General features: G+C 40.5%; 1 protein-coding gene across 1 annotated transcript in view; it reads left to right on the top strand.

Moving 5' to 3' along the window:
• npffr1l2 (neuropeptide FF receptor 1 like 2) overlaps nucleotides 1-7,810 on the top strand; it is an 89,610-nt gene that overhangs the window by 694 nt on the left and 81,106 nt on the right. The window lies entirely within an intron of this gene.

Genomic DNA, 7,810 nt, shown 5'->3' with positions numbered 1-7,810 from the left:
TGCTCTAAAATAATATTATTTTTTTTTACAATATTTATTTTTGCCATAACCATATTCAAACATTGGCAATTTGACAAACATTTACTTTTTTATATAAATTCATTTCAAGAATTTGCAACAAAATACATCTTATTATTCATTACATATCTATTTTATATATATTTTTATTTATTGCATATCCATTTATTAGGGGTGGGTGATATGGCCCTAAAATTTGTTTTACCATATTTCACAATATTTATTTTTGGGATAACGATATTCTTGGCGATATGACAACCGTTGACATTTTCAAAAATTCATTTCAAGAATACACTACTGCAACAAAATACATATTATTATTTATTACATATTTATTTTATATCTATTTTTTCTATTATATCTGTTTTAAGAATACACTACTGCAACAAAATACATATTATTATTATTATTATTATTATTATAAAAAATTGATATAGTGTAATAATAAGAGTTTCATACATTCAGTAAAAATAAAACAAATGAAAAAATCACGTCTATTTCAGAAACAGTAACTTAAGTAGAGACTGATTTTCTGTAAAATTATAATATTGTAACAATAATAATAAATAATAGCAAATAATTTAACTTTTTGCATGTATAAAATAAATAGAAAATAGACATCTCTTTAGAATATATATCTGTAATGTGGGGATGCTATATTACAGTATATTAGGCAGCGAGTGAACAGTGAAGACTTCTTCTTAAAATTGATGTGTTTGAATCTGAGCATCTATGAATTTGAGACACATAGATAAAAAACAAATGTTGACCTGATGCCTGATGTTCTGGAGATGTTCTGACCCAACCATTGTCTAGAACATCTCCAGAACATCAGGAGATCGGCAGCTCTTGCTGCCATTGCCTTCCCAAGGATGCTGTGTCCTGTAGAGAAGCTGCAGAGGAATGCTGTGCTGTGTGTGTGGGGGGTTTATAATGTTCCTCTAGGATAAACTGCACGTTTAGATTCTCCTCTAAATATGAGGAGCTGCACTAGTGGATTAAATGTGATGCAGTGTTTTTACTTACTGAACCTAATAATGCAATTTTAAACAAGAATGAAGACTTGCGATTTTATTGTTGCATGGTAACGTTGTGCATGCTCACGTTTCGCCACTGTCTCTGCTTAGATCTTTACACTGTTTTCACACCTCGCTTGTTTGGTCGAGACCATCAGACTTTTCAGTTTTTGGGTCTAAACCCAAAAAACTAGTAGTTCTGAAACTTTAGCAAAGCACTAGAGTTTGATCCGACTAAAAAAAAAAACTTGTTCCAATTTATCGTCAGTGTGAAACACTTCCCTAGACTGTTCTAGAGGGACTTTCAGAACAATTGTCACCTACAGGACACTGCCCACAGGACACTGCCCAAAATTCACTGTCCACAGGACAATGCCCACAGGATGCTGCCTACAGGAAACGGTCCACAAAAGAATGCCCACAGGAGGACACCTTCAGGACACTGCCTACAGTATGCCACCTATAGGAGACTAGGCAAAGGATGCTGTCCACAGGACACTTGCCACAGGGCATTTACGTCTTGGACACTGCCCACAGGACACTGCCTACAAGATGCTTGCCACAGGATGCTGCCTATAGGAAACTGAACTACAAGATGTCACCCACAGGATGCTACCTACAGACAGATGCCCACAGGACACTGTCCGCAGGATACCACCTACAGGATGCCGCCCACATGACTCCACCTACAGAATTCTGCCTACAGGACACTGCCTACAGATCATTACCTAAAGGATGCCACCCATAGGAGACTAGCCACAGGACACTGCCTATAGGATGATGCTCACAAAATGTCAGCCACAGGACATTAGCAACAGGACAATTCCAGCAGGATGCTGCCCAGGACAGCACCTAGAGGATGTCGCCCACATGACTCCACCTACAGGATTCTGCCTACAGGATGCTGCCTACAGATCACTACCTAGAGGATGCCACCCATAGGAGACTAGCCACAGGACGCTGCCTATAGAATGATGCCCACAGGACACTAGCCACAGTATGCTGTCCACAGGACACTAGCCACAGGGCATTTCCATCTTGTGGGCAGTGTCCAAGACGCTGCCTATAGGATGATGCCCACAAGATTTCGGCCACAGGACATTTCAAGCAGGATGCTGCCCACAAGACGCTATCCACAGGACACTGTCCACAGGATGCTGGCCACAGGATGCTGCCTACAAATCACTACCTAAATGATGCCACCCATAGGAGACTAGCCACAGGACGCCGCCTATATGATGATGCCCACAGGACACTAGCCACAGGATGCTGTCCACAGGACACTAGCCACAGGGAATTTCCGTCTTGTGGGCAGTGTCCAAGACACTGCCTATAGGACAATGCCCACAAGATTTCACCCACAGGACACTAGCCACAGGACATTTCCAGCAGGATGCTGCCCACATGACGCTACCCACAGGACACTGTCTGCAGGACACCACCTACAGGATTCTGCCTACAGGACACTGCCTACAGGATTCTGCCTACAGGACACTGCCTACAGGATGCTGCCTACAGATCACTACCTAAAGGATGCCACCCATAGGAGACTAGCTAGCCACAGGGCATTTCCGTCTTGTGGGCAGTGTCCAAAACGCTGCCTATGGGATAATGCCCACAAGATGTCACCCACAGAACACTAGCCACATGACATTTCCAGCAGGACGCTGCCCACAAGATGCTACCTACAGGATTCTGCCCACAGGACACTGCCTACAGGATGCTGCTCAAAGGATGCTGCCTAAACGATGTCACCCACAGGACACCAGCCACATGACATTTTGTGGGCAGTGTCCAAGACGCTGCCTATAGGATGATGCCCACAAGATTTCGGCCACAGGACATTTCAAGCAGGATGCTGCCCACAAGACGCTATCCACAGGACACTGTCCACAGGATGCTGGCCACAGGATGCTGCCTACAAATCACTACCTAAATGATGCCACCCATAGGAGACTAGCCACAGGACGCCGCCTATATGATGATGCCCACAGGACACTAGCCACAGGATTCTGTCCACAGGACACTAGCCACAGGGAATTTCCATCTTGTGGGCAGTGTCCAAGACACTGCCTATAGGACAATGCCCACAAGATTTCACCCACAGGACACTAGCCACAGGACATTTCCAGCGGGATGCTGCCCACAAGACGCTACCCACAGGACACTGTCCGCAGGACACCACCTACAGGATGCCACCCACATGACTCCACCTACAGGATTCTGCCCACAGGATGTTGCCTACAGGATGATGCCCACAGGACACTAGCCACAGGATGCTGTCCACAGGACACTAGCCACAGGGCATTTATGTCTTGTTGGCAGTGTCCAAGACGCTGCCCACAGGACACTGCCTACAAGACACTTGCCACAGGATGCTGCCTATAGGAATCTGTCCTACAAGATGTCAACCCACAGGATGCTACCAACAGACAGATGCCCACAGGACACTGCCCACAAGACACTACCCACAGGAAACCGCCAACAGGATGCTGCCTATAGAAAACTGGCCTACAGGACACTGCCCACAGAACACCACCCACAGGATGCTGCCCACAGGACACTTTCCACAAAACACTGCCCACAGGATGCCGCCTACAGGACACTGCCCGCAGGATGCCGCCTACATTACATTACAATGGGCAGACGCTTTTATCCAAAGTGAATTACAATAATAATGTATATTTATTAATAGATGACACTGCCCACATGATGCTGTCCACAGGACATTGCCCACAGGACTCTGCCTACAGGACTGATCTGTGTATACTGATACAGCTGTAGCTTATAGTCGTGCATGATGCACAATTACTGCAGAAGTGCTTGTTGTGCTCATCATACTCTACAGCTCATTAACTCCACGTGCTTCATAAACACGTTTGTACAGACAGCGTGAGCAGTACGTGAGAGTCCGGCTGTTTGTGATAATATAGTGTAATATAGTGTAATATAGTGTAATATAGTGTAATATAGTGTAATATAGTGAACGCGGTGGTTTAATAATTTTCATTATGTGTTTTCCGTCTCCTCTGAGGCTTTTTAAGATTCTGACAGCATCCATCATAATCTTCATAAAAGTGTTTTACAGACAAAACGCTAAATACTAAAACATAATCTGATACCCGTAACCACTCCTCCTCCCCCAGCCCTCGCCCAATCCCCGCCCACAGAATTACCATAACATCTGACTGTCTGGAAACCTTGCAGGACTGGCACTTCACAGCGAGCGCAGCTATGCATTTATCACCGCAGGCGTTTATTTGTTTCTAAAGCAGCTTTTCAAACGTCCCTCACCCACCGTCTCCTCCGATCCGCCGGAGATTTGTCATACATCATAATGACACCCCGGGATGTTTTTATACATATATAAAGCTCTATTTATGGGTGGAAAATATTGCTTTCCCCGCTTCAGCATTTGTCCCTTTTTATTCTCACTCTGAGTCTCAGCAGGGAACCCATATTTAACGCTAACAGGAAGCTGAAGGACAGGAATTTCCTGTGTAAATAACAGTGGAGATAATTCGTGGAGGCATCTCAGCTGAATCCAAAGGTGTTTGAAGGTGTTTCAGAGGTACTACTATATATTTTACAATGTGCATTATCAGCACAAAGCTGCTTTCTTGTAAAATCAGGTCCAGAAACTCTGTAAGAGCAAAAAAATAATATAAAAATAAATATTTGAGGAGAAATCAAAAGACTTAAAAGTTGAATGTCTCTAAGAATGAAGAGGAAAGAATAAAAGTATAGAGTTATATGGATGTATAGTGAATATGCTAAAATATACTAACAATTAAGTCTGTAATTGAAAGCATAAGAAAGACTTAAAATTACAAAAATTCTAAAAAACAGAGCTAGAAAAAAACACATTAAAGAACCAAAAGTTTTTAAAGGAGAAACTCTCTAAGAGCTTGAGGAAGATTGACTAAGAAGAACCAAGACTTAAAAGTAGAATGTCTCTAAAAATGAAGAGGAAAGTAAGAGTTAAGAACAAATGTTAAGAGTTATATGGATGTATAGTGGACATGCTAAAAGATACTAAGAATTAAGTCTGTCATTGAAAGCATGAGACAGATCCAAATTGTGGAACCAAGACTTAAATGACAAAAATTCTAAAAAACAGAGCTACAAACCCAATAAAGAACAAACAAAGTTTTAAAAGGAGAAACTCTCTGAGAGCTTGAGGAAGATTGACTAAGAAGAACCAAGACTTAAAAGTAGAATGTCTCTAAAAATGAAGAGGAAAGATAGAGTTAAGAACAAATGTAAAGAGTTTTATGGATGTATAGTGGATATGCTGAAAGGTACTAAGAATTAAGTCTATAATGGAAAGCATAAAAAAGATCCATTATGAGGAACCAAGACTTAAAATGACAAAAAAATCCAAAAAACAGAGCTAAAAACACATTAAAGAACCAAACGTTTTAAAAGGAGAAAGAGCTTGAGGAAGATTGACTAAGAAGAACCAAGACTTAAAAGTAGAATGTCTCTAAAAATGAAGAGGAAAGATAGAGTTAAGAAGAAAGTTAAAGAATTCAAAAAGGAAATGTGAGGAAGATATGCTAACTGATACTAAGAATTAAGTCTGCAATGGAAAGCATAAGAAAGAACCAATCAGAGGAACCAAGACTAAAAAGAAATAAAACTAGATAGAGCTAAAAACCACAGTAAAGAACCAAAAGTATCAAAAGGAGAAACTCTCCTCTCCTAAGAACCAAGACTCCAAATGACAAAAACTCTAGAACCACAATAAAGAACCAAAAGTTTTAAGATGAGAAACTCTCTGAGAGCACAAGGAAGAATGACTGAGAAGAACCAAGACTTAAAAGTAGAATGTCTCTAAAAATGAATAGAAATTCATTTAAGATGAAAGTTAAAACGTTCAAAAAAGTTAAAAAGTTATATAGATGTAAAGAAGATATACTAAGAGATGCTAAGTCTGTAATGGAAAGCATGAGAAAGATCCAGTAAGAAGAACCAAGACTCAAAAGGACAAAAAACCTATAAAATCTTTAAATAACAGAGCTAAAAACCACAATAAAGGCAAGGCAAGTTTATTTCTATAGCAACTTTTATACACAATGGTCATTTAAAGTGATTTGCACATTAGAAAATACAAAGAGAAAAACATGTAAGAGGATAACAATAAAAATGGAAACAAAAAATGTAATAAGAAGAACACATAAATAAAACATGATTCTCATAAGATTAAAACAGTATATTTAAAAAAAGGAAAATGAACACAATTAGTTATAAAAGTGCCATTACAGAATAGAAGGATTTAAAAGTGTAGTGTAGTGTAGTGTAGTGTTGGGGCTCTTCCAATAAAGAACCAAAACACAGAAGGAGAAACTCTCAAAAAACACGTTTGAGAACCACAAAAAAGAACAAAGATCAAAGAAGGGTATATAGAAGTATTTAAAAGAACAACTGAGAAGAAGCAAGACTCAGAAGAAGTAGGTTAATCTCTTTACCAAATAATTAAAGCTACTAAAACTCAAAATGAGAAACCACTAAGAAAAAATAAGTATTAACAGGAGAAACAGAAGAATTTTAAGAAGGAACACTACAAGAAACTAGGAATTGAAAGGATGGGAACAATGAGAAGATCTAAGAATCAATGAGGACAAAACTAAAATCACTAAGAATTTGGGGAACAAACACTAAAATGAACCAAAGATTACAATGAGAATTACTATAACCTTCTAGAAGAACATTTTTATATTGATTTAAAGGGAAGTCATGTCATAAGTGGAAGCGCCACATTACAAAAACGAACCAATCACATACCCCTACACCCCTACACCCCTACACCCAGCACAGGGAGCAGATAGCTTCCATTCCTTGGGCTAGACTCCCAGCACTACACTGCACTGGCTCACCTCTGTAAAGGAAAACATTTGTTAGTTGCCCTGGATAAAAGCGTCAGGTAAATATGATTAATTTAAATATAAATGTAAATTGAAGTATATTGGGTCTAAAGAAAAGAACAGTGTAAAAAAAGCTATAAAACTGAAGCAAAACTCAACAGGAGAAGCTTGTTTTTCGTTCTGATGCTGCAGTTCTCTTCTCTCACTGTTTTCCGTCCGAAACACACCTGATTCAACTCATCACTAATTACTGAGCCCTTCAGCAGCTCAATCAGGCAATTACACTATTTATTCAGTGAAGGGTAGAACAGGTAGACGAGTGCAGGCGTCTCCTGAGTCGAAGACTTCTCACCGTTTCCTGCTCCGACAGAATGAGACTGAAGATCTTTGGAGCTGAATCAGCTGCGTTTGTGCTGGGAAAACACTAAATGTGCAGATCATCAGATTTCTAAGGAAAATGAAATCACAGGTTTTAACACTGTTCATGTGGAACAAACCAAGATGCACCTGTAGAAATCTGTAGCAGGTTTAAAGCGCTGCCACTGTGATCGGGATATCATTTTGGGATTCGAATCCTGTTCATGCTGCTTGCAATCAGCAGCCGGAGTCCTGAGAGAGCACAGTTGTCCTTGCTGTTTCTCTCTGGGTGGGTACAGTAGTACAGTAGATGGCGCTCTCTCTTTCCCCTCATCACTCCTAGGGTGATGTGGATCAGCACAAGGCTGCATCTGTGAGCTGATGTATCAGAACCGCTTTGCCGTGCTTTCCTCCGAGCGTTAACGTTGTGATGCTACTCGGCAATTGTCTTCTCTATATGCTTGAATTTTTGCACCAGGAGTAAAGCAGCATAAAGTTATCCAAAAGCAGTGTGTAAGACTGGTGGAGGAGAACATGATGCCGAGATGCATG

The sequence above is a fragment of the Astyanax mexicanus genome, chromosome 22 (genome assembly GCF_023375975.1).
Source record: "Astyanax mexicanus isolate ESR-SI-001 chromosome 22, AstMex3_surface, whole genome shotgun sequence".
Lineage (NCBI taxonomy): Eukaryota > Metazoa > Chordata > Actinopteri > Characiformes > Acestrorhamphidae > Astyanax > Astyanax mexicanus.
Note: the sequence above shows the minus strand (reverse complement) of the source record. Positions and strands in the feature narration are given on the sequence as shown.